The 17,159-nt window shown below is 35.9% G+C and overlaps 1 protein-coding gene across 1 annotated transcript in view; it reads left to right on the top strand.

The window, feature by feature from the left end:
• Positions 1-288: 288 nt before the first annotated feature.
• Positions 289-17,159, top strand: part of LOC142349319 (poly(U)-binding-splicing factor PUF60-like) — a 79,056-nt gene continuing 62,185 nt past the window's right edge. The window contains exon 1 of the mRNA XM_075400791.1: positions 289-317. The gene's annotated coding sequence lies outside the window, so the exon portion shown is untranslated. The remainder of the gene's footprint in view (positions 318-17,159) is intronic.

Here is a 17,159-nt window from a genome sequence, read left to right as displayed (position 1 = left end):
CGTTAAATGGGATATTCTCGATGCATTTTGCGGGGTTGAAAACTAATGACTATTCAAGCAATCTACATCAAAAAATTAAAACCGCAACGACATACGCGAGGCGAGTACTGGGGTCGGGAATTGACATTGAAGTATTAGTTCAGACGCAAAATTTCTGGTACGTTGCAATTATCATTTTGTCATCCCCAAACAACTGAAGGTTGACAGAAAATATGATTGAGTGTAAAAAGTCCGAAATAAAGATTTCATTTGTTTGGTGTAAATGTAGTTTTAACTGTAACTACAAGCCTAATTGTTGTGATAAACTTATTAAATAGTCTTTAAGTGCACCCGGGAGGCTACTTAATTCTGTTTCTGCTCCTGATTGTTCTCAATTACCGTGGTATCAGAGGCCACATTTTGTTTTGTCTGCCCCAGTTACATGGGATTTTAGATTCCAACGGAAGAATCTACAAGAGAATTAACTACTATTCCATATGTGGTATCAAGTTTTTGGCGAGAGAACTATCCGCATCTGCTTGATTGATTCAATTCCCTACAATGTTGGCCTTAGTGAACATTTTGTCTGAGTCAAACAATCGGTGTGAGTGTTCTCCACATTTTTTGACTAATTAGTCTGAGCCCCTTGCGGCCACTTCCCTTATTCCCCTTTATTGCGAGTTACGATGGTGTCCCTACCACCGCCGCCACTTCTCGAACCTCTCTGCAAGATTTGTAACCAGCCTTGCAAGGTAAAAGGAAGTGCATTTTGTGTCCAATGTGAGGAATTTTATGTCCACTTTGTGGGACTTGTTGTCTGGGAATTTCAATTGGCAAATATCGAAAGAATAATCTCTTTTTCATGTACTGGTTGTAATCTATCTTCACTACAGAACTGTCTGCGCCGGACAGAATTAATTCCGTTGAGATAAAGCTTTGATTATGTTGATTCTAAGATCTGCGAGGTGACAGTACTACGCAAGGAGATAGCGTTGATAAAGAAACCGTATTTCCCTTTTCTAAATGTTGCCAAAATTGGACCTGCCAGGAGAAACGACAACTCATCCGGTTATAAAAGTGCAACAGTAAACAAAAAGAGAAAGGGGGATGAATTTGAATTTGAAACTGTTCTGAGAATAATAAGATCAACAAAGGAGGTAAAAATGGGAACAAACAACAATCCAACAGTCATTAAGGTTGTCAAAAACCCCCAAAGCGTCGTCATTTTTTATGTAGATCGATTGAGTGAGAATATAACAATATCACAAATGGAAGAGTACTGTGTGGAAAGTAACCTTAAATTACTTCAATTTCGCCAAATTTTGAAGTCAGAAGCTCAGCTGAAATTTTTTCATTGTGCAATTAAGTTTGATGAGGAGAAATTTGAACTAACTGATTTCTGGCCTGAAAATTTTTCTGTGTTAACATTTTACCTAAATGAAACGGCCCGTGGTTAACTAATAACAGTGGATCAAAAGTGACTACTAGCCAGTCCTCAATTTAAACCAAAGAAGAAATAAAATCCACAGAACTAAACATTTTTCCACATAATTTACTCTCTGTCAGGAACAAAACGAAGGATGCAAATCCCCTCTTATAAGTTAATGAAATTGGTTTTGGAGTCTTAATATAATCGTGGATTACTAACAACTGAGATGAGGGTTATTATCTTAAGCAGTGTTTTGTCCCCAAGATCTTTTTTCTATAGTGCACCAAGTGTTATAAAAAGAGGAGTGGAATTTGCCTCTTTTAAAGATGTAATCTCCACTCGGAAAATTTTGAAAGGTTCATCTCTGAATTTTGTTATTGCTGCTACCGTTTTTTTAGTAATCGATGTTTATCGGCGACCCAGTATAATTGTTAAATCTTTCATTCTTCACTTTATTGTTCTTTTTGAAAAAAAAAAATAAAATTCGACAAGATTGCTCTCCTGAGTGATTTTAACGTTTCACTGAAAGTAAATAACGATGCATCGAAAGTGTGGATCTCTTTTTCTGAAAATTTTGGACTGACTCAGTACGTCTGCGAGTAAACGCATAGAAAGGGATTCTCGGCCATTTTATAGCGTCAAAAAATATTTCAATTAATGTTAGACCGAATGTCTTCATTACTTCCTTGGACCATTCGTTTGGTTGCTTCTCGCTCAGCAATGTGAAATAACGCAAATCACAACACCAGCTGATGTATAGAAATAGGAAGAAATCTGACCCCGAAAGATCTTCTAAGTTATCAGAGCCGTGCTGAAAATTTGATTTTGCCTCTAATATTGATGAAGCATGGGATATTTATCTGAGGTTTGAGCAGACTATTTTGGAATCCGCTCTACTACTCAAAATAATAACTTTAACTAATAGTCGATGTCCATTTTTGGACAGCGAGTTTTTGAGTTTGAAACCAAAGCAGAGAAAAGCAGAGCGTATACATAGGAAATCGAAAACATCTATGCTAAAAACTGAATAAGAAAATGTTACCAATATGTCCTCTGAAAAATTCTTAGAGAGGCGTAGATTATACTTTGAGAATGCGTTGATAGAAAATGAAAGCCGTAAAAAGTTTGCAAACATAAAATTGCCTCTTGGTCGAGATGCATAACAACTCTTGAAATATGAATTAAAAAAAAGCGCGCAAAAGACTTCAACAAGTTCTTTATACCTTAATTGGAAACTTTTATTCCATCGATTTCCACTGCAATAGGTCCTGAAATTCGGAAAGCAGAACTTAACTCAATGATTTCGTTCACAAAATTGTCGATCAGTCAGTTTAGAGAATTAATTTCGCCGTCGTCACACAGTAGAACTTCACTGCAAATCATTCCGTCACATGTACTAACGTCATTTTAAGACTATTGTTTTCTCAACCTCCTAAAAATTGTTAATTTTTCGCTGAAGGCGGCTTGTTTGCAAGTTCTGATACTGAAGATTTTTCAAATTATCGACCTATCTCGAACCTAATTTACATTTCAAAACAATTACATCGGGCGGCAAATTCGTGATTCAAGCGTAGTCTATTTAGTAAATCACAACGTGCCTAGAGGAAGTTTTTTTCTACAAAAACAGCCCTCGAGAAGTAGACGAATGTTTTGCATCTCAATTCGGATAAAACAAAAAGCAGTTTTTATATTGAACTTGATCTATCAGCTGCCTTCGGCACTCTTGATCATGTATTACTTCTTTCGATTCTTGAAACAAGTTTATGTTTCAAAGATGAAGTGCTTAGCTTCCTAAATAGTTACCTGCGCAGTAGATCTCAGAAATTGTTGATTGATGGTGAATATTTGATGCCAAGACTTATTAAAACGGGTGTTCATCAAGGAACTGTTCAAAGTCCCGTTCTCTTTTCTTGCTAAATTTTTCCTCTGGAAGTTTTGTTTGAGCGTCTTCATGTCAATTATCATTTTTATGCCGATGACACTATTATCAATTTTGATTACCATGCTATGGGGGGCTTTTGATTTGATACTTACGATTCTGCGAAAGTGATTCTATGGTGCTAAGCTCCAATTAAACTCGAATAAACTGAGTACCTGTTTATCAGTAGAAAGAATAGTTTAAATAGCGACATTGAACTTCCAGCAGACGCCAATTTTTCTTATAATGTTATTTCTTTGGGCTTCAACTTAGATTCCAGCCATTCATATACTAAACAATTTATTTCTGTGTGCCGTAGATGTATATTCTGCAAAAATTTATTCCATCAGAGATACAGTCGACAGAAAGTGGTTGATAGAGTTACTTTGCTTAATGATTCTCTCGCAACTAGATTACTTCAACGTACTCTACAATGTACTACCTGCGTATAATATACAGACATTACAGCGTATAATGAACTCAGTATGTTGTTTCATTTTTTGGCTATCTCCTGTTCCACCAACAGCAAATTATATCAAAGAGCTTCGTTGGCTACCGATGAAAGAACGTGCCATCTACAAAATTTTACTTCTTAGTCACCAATTGGTTCACCACCCGTGGAAAATTCCCGTGTATCTTGGCGCATTAGTTTTTCGAAGTGATAGGGTGACTAGATGCAAATATGCGTACAATCTGAAGGTTCCTAATGTCAGGAGTGCATTTGGGCAAAGATCATTCGGTTTTGCTGTTCCTTTTGAATAGAATAAGTTGCTTTTGGAAATGAAACTAATACCCATGAGTTTGATAATCGGGAAAAACTTCAGCTAGCTAGCTATCTAACTAACTTTTTTTTAATCTTTGATTTTGAAAGAATTTTTGAGTTTGTATATGTTTTGTAGGGTTTTCAAGATATTTTTGTTTGTGCACTTCTCCCAGTACTTTATGCACCCCCAGATTCTTGTTAAATTGATTATCTTCATTACTTTCTTGGACCATTCGTTTGTTTGCTTCTCGCTCAGCAATGTGAAATAACGCAAATCACAACACCAGCTGATGTATAGAAATAGGAAGAAATCTGACCCCGAAATATCTTCTAAGTTATCGCAGCCGTGCTGAAAATTTGATTTTGCCTCTAATATTGATGAAGCATGGGATATTTATCTGAGGTTTGAGCAGACTATTTTGGAATCCGCTCTTCTACTCAAAATAATAACTTTTACTAATAGTCGATGTCCATTTTTGGACAGCGAGTTTTTGAGTTTGAAACAAAAGCAGAGAAAAGCAGAGCGTATATATAGGAAATCGAAAACATCTATAATAAAAACTGAATAAGAAAATGTTACCAATATGTCCTCTGAAAAATTCTTAGAGAGGCGTAGATTATACTTTGAGAATGCGTTGATAGAAAATGAAAGCCGTAAAAAGTTTGCCAACATAAAATTGCTTCTTGGTCAAGATGCATAACAACTCTTGAAATATGAATTAAAAAAAGCGCGCAAAAGACTTCAACAAGTTCTTTATACCTTAATTGGAAACTTTTATTCCATCAATTTCCACTGCAATAGGTCCTGAAAGTCGGAAAGCAGAACTTAACTCATTGATTTCGTTCACAAAATTGTCGATCAGTCAGTTTAAAGAATTGATTTCGCCGTCGTCACACAGTAGATCTTCACTGCAAATCATTCCGTCACATGTACTAACGTCATTTTAAGACTATTGTTTTCTCAACCTCCTAAAAATTGTTAATTTTTTGCTGAAGGCGGCTTGTTTTCCCAGACCTCTAAAATGGCCGTCGTCAAAACCCCACTTGAAGAAAGCAAGTTCTGATGCTGAAGATTATTCAAATTATCGACCTATCTCAAACCTAATTTACATTTCAAAACAATTACAACGGGCGGCAAATTCGTGATTCAAGCATAGTCTATTTAGTAAATCACAACGTGCCTACAGGAAGTTTTGTTCTACAAAAGCAACCCTCGAGAAGTAGACGAATGTTTTGCAACTCAATTCGGATAAAACAAAAAGCAGTTTTTATATTGGACTTGATCTATCAGCTGCCTTCGGCACTCTTTATCATGTATTACTTCTTTCGATTCTTGAAACAAGTTTGGGTTTCAAAGATGAAGTGCTTAGCTTTTTAAATAGTTACCTGCGTAGTAGATCTCAGTAATTGTTGATTGATGGTGAATGTTTGATGCCAAGACCTATTAAAACGGGTGTTCATCAAGGAACTTTTCAAAGTCCCGTTCTCTTTTCTTGCTATATTTTTCCTCTGGAAATTCTGTTTGAGCGTCTTCATGTCAATTATCATTTTTATGCCGATGACACTATTATCAATTTTGATTACCATGCTATGGGGGGCTTTTGATTTGATACTTACGATTCTGCGCAAGTGGTTCTATGGTGCTAAGCTCCAATTAAACTCGAATAAACTGAGTACCTGTTTATCAGTAGAAAGAATAGTTTAAATAGCGACATTGAACTTCCAGCAGACTCCAATTTTTCTTATAATGTTATTTCTTTGGGCTTCAACTTAGATTCCAGCCATTCATATACAAAACAAGTTATTTCTGTGTGCCGTAGATGTTATATTCTGCAAAAATTTATTCCATCAGAGATACAGTCGACAGAAAGTGGTTGATAGAGTTACTTTGGTTAATGATTCTCTCGCAACTAGATTACTTCAACGTACTGTACAAAGTACTACCTGCGTATAATATACAGACATTACAGCGTATAATGAACTCAGTATGTTGTTTCATTTTTTGGCTATCACCTGTTCCACCAAAAGCAAATTATATCAAAGAGCTTCGTTGGCTACCGATGAAAGAACGTGCCATCTACAAAATTTTACTTCTTAGTCACCAATTGGTTCACCACCCGTGGAAAATTCCCGTGTATCTTGGCGCATTAGTTTTTCGAAGTGATAGGGTGACTAGATGCAAATATGCGTACAATCTGAAGGTTCCTAATGTCAGGAGTGCATTTGGGCAAAGATCATTCGGTTTTGCTGTTCCTTTTGAATAGAATAAGTTGCTTTTGGAAATGAAACTAATACCCATGAGTTTGATAATCGGGAAAAACTTCAGCTAGCTAGCTATCTAACTAACTTTTTTTTAATCTTTGATTTTGAAAGAATTTTTGAGTTTGTATATGTTTTGTAAGGTTTTCAAGATATTTTTGTTTGTGCACTTCTCCCAGTACTTTATGCACCCCCAGATTCTTGTTAAATTGATTATCTTCATTACTTTCTTGGACCATTCGTTTGTTTGCTTCTCGCTCAGCAATGTGAAATAACGCAAATCACAACACCAGCTGATGTATAGAAATAGGAAGAAATCTGACCCCGAAATATCTTCTAAGTTATCGCAGCCGTGCTGAAAATTTGATTTTGCCTCTAATATTGATGAAGCATGGGATATTTATCTGAGGTTTGAGCAGACTATTTTGGAATCCGCTCTTCTACTCAAAATAATAACTTTTACTAATAGTCGATGTCCATTTTTGGACAGCGAGTTTTTGAGTTTGAAACAAAAGCAGAGAAAAGCAGAGCGTATATATAGGAAATCGAAAACATCTATAATAAAAACTGAATAAGAAAATGTTACCAATATGTCCTCTGAAATAGGTCCTGAAATTCGGAAAGCAGAACTTAACTCAATGATTTCGTTCACAAAATTGTCGATCAGTCAGTTTAGAGAATTGATTTCGCCGTCGTCAAACAGTAGACCTTCACTGGAAATCCTTCCGTCACATGCACTGACGTCATTTTCAGACTATTATTTTTTCCTGAAACTTATTAATTTTTCGCTGAAGGCGGCCTTTTTTCCAGTCCTTTTAAATTCCTTCGTTAAACCCCGCTTGAAGAAAGCAAATTTTGATACTGAAGACTTTTCAAATTATAAACCTATTTCAAACCGAAGTTACTTTTCAAAACAATTAGAACGGGCGGTTTTTATGCAAATTCGTGAACAATTTGAAAAGATTAGTCTATTTAGTAAATGACAAAATGCCTACAGGAAGTTTTTTCAACAAAAACAGCCCTAGATAAGTTGACGAATGATTTGCACCTCAATTCAGATAAAACAAAAAAGCAGTTTTTATGTTGGACTTGATCTATCAGCTGCCTTCGGCACTCTCGATCATGTATTGCTTCTTTCGACTCTTGAAACAAGTTTGGGTTTCAAAGATGAAGTGCTTAGCATTTTAAACAGTTATCTGAGTAGTAAATCTCAGAAAAAGTTGATTGATGGTGAATATTTGATTCCGAGAAATATTAAAACGGGTGTTCATCAAGAATCTGTTCAGGGTCCCGTTTTCTTTCATGCTATCTTTTTACTCTGGAAGTTCTGTTTGAACATCTTTATGTCAGTTATCATTTTTATGCCGATGACACCGTTGACACACTTGTTTACCATGCTTCAGGGGGCTTTTGATTTGATACTTACGAGTCTGCGAAGGTGGTTCTATGGTGCTAAGCTCCGATCTAACTCGAATAAACTGAGTACCTGTTTATTAGTCGAAAGAATATTTTAAATAGCAACATTGAACCTCCAGCAGACGCCAATTTTTCTAATAATTTTACTTCTTTGGGCTTCAACTTAGATTCCAGAATTTCATATAGAAAACAAATTAGTTCTGTGTGGTGAAGATGTTATATCCCGCAAAAGTTTATTCCACCAGAGATACAGTCGACAGAAAGTGGTTGATAGAGTTACTTTGGTTAATGGTTCTATCGCAATTAGATTACTTCAACGTATTGTACAATGTACTACCTGCGTATACTATACAGAAGTTACAGCGTATAATGAACTCAGAATGTTGTTTCATTTTTAGGCTATCACCTGTTCCACCAACAGCAAATTATATCAAAGAGCTTCATTGGTTACCGATGAAAGAACGTGTCATCTACAAAATTTTACTTTTAGTCACCGTTTGCTTCACCACACGTGGAAAATTCCCGTGCATCTTGGCGCATTAGTTTTTCGAAGTGATAAGGTGACTAGATGCCAATATAAGTACAGTCTGAAGGTTCCTAATGTCAGGACTGCATTTGGGCAAAGATCATTCAGTTTTGCTGTTCCTTTTGAATAGAATAAGTTGCCTTTTGAAATGAAACTAATACTTCGTGAGTTTTATTATCGGGAAAACCTCAGCTAGCTAGCTAGCTAGCTAGCTAGCTAACTTTTTTTCATTTTTGATTTTGAAGGCATTTTTGAGCTTGTAAATGGTGCTCAAACCTTTAAAAATAATAATAATAATACTCTCAAAATTTTGTTGTTTTTTTAACTATTTGGTAGAATTCGATGGATTTAGTCAATGACAAGTATAGATACTCAGTAAAAAAATTTTTTTGGTTGTGAATTAGTTTTAAGCAAACCTTAGAATGAACGCAATGTTCTAAATGTTTGTTTTTAAAACAAATTAGTTTAAAATTGAAATTTCTTTTTTTTACAACAATGATTATGGGTGTCGAGAAAATTAAATAGACATTTGTTAAAACAATGCTCGGGCCTTTAGCCAATTTCACAAAAATGACAACATTTTTGACCGGGTTATTTTACCACGGTGATAAAACCGATAATCGTTTCCGCCCAATGTAAGGTTTTTAGGATTTTTTCTGTTTGTGCACCTCCCTCAGTACGTTATGCACCCCAGATTAATGTTAAATCGAATATCTTCATTACTTCTTTGGACCATTCGTTTGTTTGCTTCTCGCTCAGCAATGTGAAACAACGCAAATGTCAACACCAGCTGATTTATAGAAATTGGAAAAAGTCCAACCCTGAAAGCTTTTCTAAGTTATCGAAGCCGTGCTAAAAGTTTGATTTTTTCTCTAGTTTTGATGAAACATGGGATATGTATCTGAGGAGATTGTTTTGGAATCCGCTATACCACTCAAAAAAATAACTTTTACTAATAGTCAAGGTTCATTTTTTGGCAACGAGTTTTTGAGTTTGAAACAAAAGCAGAGAAAAGCAGAGCGCATATATAGGAAATCCAAAAAGCAACTATAATAAAAACTGAATACGAAAATGTTACCAATTTGTCCTCTGAAAGATTCTTAGAGAAGCGTAGATTATACTTTGAGAAAGCGTTGATTGAAAATTAACGCCGTAAAAAGTTTGCCAACTTAAAATTGCTTCTTGGTCAAGATGCAGAACAACTCTTGAAATATGAATTGAAAAAAAAGCGCGCAAACGACTTCAACAAGTTCTTTATACCTTAATTGGAAACTTTTATTCCATCGATTTCCACTGTGATAGATCCTGAAATTCGGAAAGCAATGTGTTTGTTCACAAACTTGTCGACAAGTCATTTTACAGATTTGATTTCGCCGTCGTCAAACAGTAGATCTTCACTGGAAATCATTCCGTCACATGCACTAACGTCATTTTCAGACTATTATTTTCTCCTTAAACTTAATAATTTTTCGCTGAAGGCGGCATTTTTTCCCAGTCCTTTAAAATGGCCGTCGTTAAACCCGCTTGAAGAAAGCAAATTTTGATATTGAAGACTTTTCAAATTATTGACCTATTTCAAATCTAAGTTACTTTTCAAAACAATTAGAACGGGTGGTTTTTATGCAAATTCGTGAACAATTTGAAAAGAATACTCTATTTAGTAAATGACAAAGTGCCTACAGGAAGTTTTTTTTCTACAAAAACAGCCCTCGATAACTTGACGAATGATTTGCACCTCAATTCAGATAAAACAAAAAGCAGTTTTTTATTGGACTTGATCTATCAGCTGCCTTTGGCACTCTCGATCATGTATTACTTCTTTCGATTCTTGAAACAAGTTTGGGTTTCAAAGATGAAGTGCTTAGCTTTTTAAATAGTTATCTGCGTATTAGATCTCAGAAAGTGTTGGTTGATGGTGAATTTTTGATGCCAAGATTTATTAAAACGGGTGTTCATCAAATATCTTTTCAAAGTCCCGTTCTCTTTTCATGCTAAATTTTTCCTCTGGAAGTTCTGTTTGAACGTCTTCATGTCAATTATCATTTTTATGCCGATGACACTATTATCAATTTTGATTACCATGCTATGGGGGGCTTTTGATTTGATACTTACGATTCTGCGAAAGTGGTTCTATGGTGCTAAGCTCCAATTAAACTCGAATAAACTGAGTACCTGTTTATCAGTAGAAAGAATAGTTTAAATAGCGACATTGAACTTGCAGCAGACGCCAATTTTTCAAATATTGTTAGTTCTTTGGCTTCAACTTAGATTCCAGACTTTCATATACAAAACAAGTTAGTTTTGTGTTTCGTAGATGTTATATCCTGCAAAAATTTATTCCATCAGAGATACAGTCGACAGAAAGTGGTTGATAGAGTTACTTCCGTTAATGATTCTCTCGCGATTAGATTTCTTCAAAGTATTGTACAATTTACTACCTGCGTATACTATACAGAAGTTACAGCGTATAATGAACTCAGAATGTTGTTTCATTTTTAGGCTATCACCTGTTCCAGTTCCACCAACAGCAAATTATATCAAAGAGCTTCGTTGGCTACCGATGAAAGAACGTGTGGTCTACAAAATTCTACTTTTTAGTCACCGTTTGGTTCACTACCCGTGGAAAATTTCCGTGTATCTTGGCGCATTAGTTTTTCGAAGTGATAAGGTGACTAGATGCCAATATACGTACAGTCTGAAGGTTCCTAATGTCAGGACTGCATTTGGGCAAAGATCATTCAGTTTTGCTGTTCCTTTTGAATAGAATAAGTTGCCTTTTGAAATGAAACTAATACCCCTTGAGTTTGATTATCGGGAAAAACTTCAGCTAGCTAGCTATTTAGCTAACTTTTTTTTATTTAATCTTTGATTTTGAAAGCATTTTTGAGTTTGTAAATGATGCGTAAACCTTTAATAATAATAAATAATAGTTTCAAAAATTCGTTGTTACTTTAATTATTTGGTAGAATTCGATGGATATAGTCAATGACAAGTATAGATACTCAGTAATTAATTTTATTCGGTTGTGACTTAGTTTTAAGCAAACCTGTCGATGAACGCAGTATTCCAAAATGTTTGTTTTTAAATCAAATTAGGTTATAATTGAAATTTCCTTTTTCTCTACAACAATGTTTATGGGTGTCAGGAAAGTTAAATAGACATTTGATAAAATAAAGCTCGGGCCTCGAGGAAATGTGACAAATGTGACATCTGATTTGACTGGGTTATTTTACCACGGTGATAAAACCGATAAGTGTTACGGTCCAATGTAAGGTTTTTAGGATCTTTTCTGTTTGTGCACATCCCTCAGTACGTTATGCACCCCCAGATACGGCTCGTGTCTTAGCATAGTAAATCATTATGTTAAAATACGGCGCGTGCTTTTATGGGGTGCAAATAATATGCTCTCACTAAGCTGGGTGGCAAAAACGGAAAAGATCCGGCTTTCGCTCAATCATTGAACGCCAATCCTTCCATCCGAGCTGACCACTCCATTTAATTCTTTTTGTTTTAACAAGATGCTGTAAAATTGAAGTAAGCAGTTGGTAAATCTCAACATAAACTTTTGAACGAGTTCTGTTAAAGTTTATAAATAAATTCCACTGACCGTTCATAACTGGCATCAGCGAACGTTTTATCGACTTATTTGCACTTGAAAGTGTCCTCGTGAAGCTTTAGTCAAATTTTGAAACTGCTTGTTGTGGCTTTGCTGTCTAAAAACATTTTTGTTCATCTCGTTTAGTTTAGTAGTAGTAGTAGCGAAGTCTTTACGGATATACCATGGGTTTTCACCCTTTATGTCATTAGTGAGTAAGTTTGGAATGTTGGTTACAGTTCGTGCATTGGCAGAGTATCCTCCAGGTCCATAGATTGGCTTCGTTGAACTTTTCGAAGAATTTCCAAAATTGCTGTGTTATTCGTGCTTTTCTGTTTTCTTTCGTTGTTAAGTCGATATGTTTACTCAGAATGTTGTGCAGTGTTCCGTTTCGTGTCCAGAAGTTATTTTCGGTCCTTTTGAGTCTGGTTTTGGGAATGTTGAAGCTGGAGTTGGAGCCTTGTCTGGTTCGTTCGTTGGTATTGCGTGATATGTAGTATGATGTTTTTATGTCATACTTGTGGTCAGTGATGGCGCAGAACAGTAGGAGACTTGTCACTGGATTTACACAGTGTCACTGGATTTAAATATGTGTGTAAAGAACCCTCCCTTGTAAAGGTAGTCGGTCAACTCGGGGGGTAGCAAGTCAACTCCTATGATGTGTGTCACTGGAAGGGGGGGTAATGGAGAACATACTTCTGCGCCAAAGAGTGGTTTAAGGTTTAAGAGGTTTTTCACTATAAAATCTATTCTTTTTTCCAATATACTAGGAGCCAAAGAATTTACGCTGTACGGCTTTAAGAACCCGAATCTTTTCCATCTGTGCCCCCCCCCCCCCCCCCCCCCTGTACGTTATGCTCCCCCCAGTTACGCGTCATTACATGGTAAACCATTATGTAAGAATATGGAACGTGCGTTTGGGGTTGCAAATAATATGCACCCAAAAAGCTAGGGAGGCACAAACGGAAATGATCCAAATACCCACTAGCCTGTTGTGTACAAAAGAGATCGCATTTGGGCGGGATTTTTGGACCATTCAGTGGAGTCACTATAAAGATATCTGAGAATAATCTCTTACACTGGAGGTTGTGTATGTGATCCCAAATTGAACCAGGAAAGATTTGACAACTATGAAACTATAGAAACTGAACTACTTGCAACAATTGTGAAAACTGCAACAATTAAGAAACTAGTATTAAAGAAGATCCATTAAATAAGATATATCTATTTTCAGTTGTGACAAAATGTTGTGCATAATCTTTCTGACTTTTGCGTTTTACTTTGTGGCGACATGTTTGATTCACGTGGCAATGGTACTATTCTCCCCTGGTTATTCCAAACTAAACTCTTCTCAGGAATGGCGCGTGACTTTTCGGCTTGTGAGATGCATAGCCGGTTTGAAGGTGAGTTCTAATTCGTATTATACTTGGTAGGGTTTTCCCGAGCTAAATACTATTTAGGAGTGTCATAACAATGCTTTTGCCATTTTACCCAATGCCATTTTAACCCAATGGCAATACACCCAACCTGCCATATTGCACTACTATTTAACCGACTATGTAATAAAATGATCCGTGATACTTGATATGAAACTATAACAACCGAACATGCGAATATATTGTCCGCTTAGGTATGATAAATTATCCTTGTAATAACGACTGTTAATTTTTAATCGGATTATTGACCGCAAACTGGAGTTCCCAGATTACGATTTTCGGTCGAAGATCGCATGTATTTTGTTATTTTGGCGTTGAAACTTTTTATCTGGGAAACTTTTCAAGTAAGTAATTGAATGCTTCAGACAATGTAGCCATTTACGTAAATGAAGGCAAATTGTTGTTTTTTTAAAAAGTACGAAAAAATTTATTGTTAAAAAGTCAAATTTGATTGATCAATAATTGCATTTATTGCAATAATTATGTTTTGGCGATTAAATTAATTCCTCTTTTTGTCTATTTGATTGTCCCTATTCTAAATCCCTGGTTTATAGTGACCTCATTGAATTTTTTAGACAGATTAGACCACAATAAGGTCCAGAATATGAAGTCTCGCCAAAATGTTCGATATAATTATTTGTTGGCTCTTTTCTGTTATTGCCCCCCCCCCCCAGCCTTATATAGCCAGTCTATTTGCACCCCCCAAATATGTTCTTTTTGGTCCTTAGAGATCCTTTATTTTATTCATAATAAATTGCCGGTACCGGTAGACGAATGGATGAATTTTTGTTTCCGGTTGTCAAAAAAATTAGTACCATAGAGCTATTCCTGCAAAAGAAAGGCGAAAAAATATTAAAAACTCGATTATTCTTTGTCTGCTTACATTATAAGCAAAATTTGATTACCGTATACGTCTTAATTTCAAAACTTGGCTGCACAATTGAATTGAAAATGCCGTTTGTATATAATTGTATATGTTAGTGTATGAAATGAAACCAATATGCTATAACATGATGTATAAGTGGGGGGTGCAAACGGACGTGGGGGGGGGGGGGGGGGGGGGGGGGGGGCAATACCAGAAAAGAGCCTATTTGTTTTGTTTAGGGAGCATTTGGATTTTTCTACGCTCTTTGGTACAAGGACTCCTTAGGAATTCTGGGAACCACGGAGCTATCCAAATTGATGTTCAAATCCTATATCGGCTACATTATCTTTGAACTATTCCTGCTTTACATCACATATCGTAGTATAACTGCGTTTTTCACCGACCACGGTCTCAGATTGCTCCTGGTGCATCATATAGTTGCGGGTGTTGCTAGTTGGTCGATCGGCAGCGGCGGGGACGACCCTAGACCTCATTTTATTGGTCTTCTCAACTTTGGAAACGAAGTTGTTGTTGTTAGTTACAGCCTAATTGTAGTCTTTCGGAAATTCGGCATGAACAATCACTGGTTCGTGGAGTGGAATGTTAGAAGTTTGCCAGTTCAGTACGCTTTGAGACAGATCTTGTTTATGTACACGTTTTACTATATTCTTGTGCATTATTCAGTTTTAATGACGTGTGGTACGCTGTTTTATGCAAGTTTTATGTTTGGTACTGTCTTTTTTACGTTTGGGCTGAACCCGTACTGGCTGTATGAAACGATTATTGACTCTCAGGAGTATCAGAAAGCGAAGAAAGCCTAATCCTTCACAACATCGTTTGATATTATAATCTATGTTAACCAAATTTCAATCCAAGTTCTTAGCAGTAACACGTGTGCTGAAAATCTCAATGTGCTATTTTTACTACTCGTAATTGCAGATGTTTTGTTTACAAATGATTTAGTATAGCATCTATTCACAAATTGATTTTTGTTTTAAAAGATCAAAGAAATTGACTTTAATTCCACTTATTTTTCCTACTAGTAATTTGCTGGGAACAGCGGTCGTCAAATGAGTGCTCAGACTAATTAACAACGATCAGCCTATTGGTAATTAGAAAATTATTCGCGGCTCAAATTTGATGTGAGCAAATAAAACCCACTTGTAATTATAAGAGACTGAAGAATATGGGCATAGAGATAGAGAAATTATTCGAGAACCTTTTTGGGATGTGTAAAATCTCGGAAAAATTGTAGAACGGTTGTTTGTTTCCAACTACTTTACAGTTGAGCGATCAATCGCTCTCAAATGAAGTTGTAGCAATCATTTTAGCCCTGTTAATCTTTCTTGGCAGATTTTTTTTTTGTCAGAGCGATTTGACTTTTCGTCCTAAAAATGGCCTTAAACTGGTAAAGCCTAAGGAAATTAAGCAGCTGCAAAGTTCTGTTATAGCTTTACTAGTTTCGAAGTGTCCAGTTCACCAGAACTACTGAGTACCCAAAAATTATAAATTCATGGTGATAAGGCAGGCAGTTGTGGGGTTTTTGAGTTCAACCCCCACCCCGACTAGTTTGCCTAATACCCCCATCATAAAGTGAGGCTGGCCTCCCTACGACTCAGCTAGCTACTACCGTAAGCATCACTGCTCCACCGCTGGTTGTTTAAGAGCAATTTGTCCGACAATAGAAGGTCGGTTTAAGTTGGGAAAGGAAGCCTATCATCCAATTTGGCAAATTTATCTTCTACGATAAGCCTTAAAGTTGCGGACGAAAATTAAGCAGGCAAAAATTTTTGACAAGGTTAAACCTAAATTTAAACCTGGTACCTGTTGTATCCTGAACGTTCGTTGAAAATGCTCATCAGAAGTTACATGAATCTATACTTTATTTTTTTCAAGCCAGTTTATTGGACTTGTTCGTCTTTTTTTCGTATTTTGAAATTTTTCGTATTATGAAAGCCGTTCAATTTTTGAGTGCTTGTAATTTTTGGCATTCATTTTTGTAACTTCCAGTTTTCTCTCGTTTTGAATTTCAACCTACAAAAGGCAGCTGAAGTTGTTAGGTCTGTCTAATTTACTACAAGAACGTAAATCAAGAATGGATTGCTTTAATTTCTAAATTAAGTTCAATATTTGAGCTGTCTTCATTAAATCTGCTAGCTTCAATGACCTGGAACATTTGCCTATTATAACTTCAGTCTACTTTTTGGGATTTTTTAAAAAAAGAGAATCTTTATTAATTGCTCTTGAACGAAGTTCGTAGCAATTATTGTAAACGTGTTGGTCTTTTTTTATGCATATTTTTCGCTTGACCATTTTGCGCTTTTCTTCTAGAACATTCTTTGACTTCTCACGTGACTTTTTCACGCTTTCGTTCTTCATTTTTGAGTGATCTCTTGCTCGCAATCAGAAGTAAAGCTTGTTGTTCCGACCCTCTTGAGGGGGGAGGAACTATATACTCAACTGGGTTTTTTTTTGTTCCGTGAATTTTCGCCGCTCGATATATTCATCGTAGAGAGTTGAGACTGGTATCATTAGAAAGCTCGTCCAGCGTAGAATATGGAATTAAAAAGATTTTTTTAATTTTCGTTTTCTACAGGGAGTTATCGAGGCTTAAACTTCTGAGAAAAGAAGAGTGAATTCACGTTGTTTTTTTTCACATTTTCCGGAATTTTTGCCTAAATTTTCGTCAATTTTGCTAAAATTTGTTATAATTTTTAAGAATAGTGTCGTTGATTTTATTTTTGAAGACTAACAAGCATTTTTGATTGTTTTGATTTAATTTTTTGGTCAAAAAATCTGGATAAACATTTCAAAATTTAGCCTTTTTCATCAACAACAGCACGAAATAAGCTACTTTAGTCCACTTTGATTAAATTTGCCTACAGTACACCCCCAAACAACACTCATACAATCTTTGTAGACTCAGAGGGGGGCTATTTCTACTTCAGAGTCCGCAGAGAGTGCCTTGTAGTT

This window comes from Convolutriloba macropyga, chromosome 11, assembly GCF_964194025.1.
Source record: "Convolutriloba macropyga chromosome 11, txConMacr16.3, whole genome shotgun sequence".
Taxonomy (NCBI): Eukaryota; Metazoa; Xenacoelomorpha; order Acoela; family Convolutidae; genus Convolutriloba; species Convolutriloba macropyga.
This window is presented reverse-complemented; position numbering and strand designations above follow the sequence as displayed.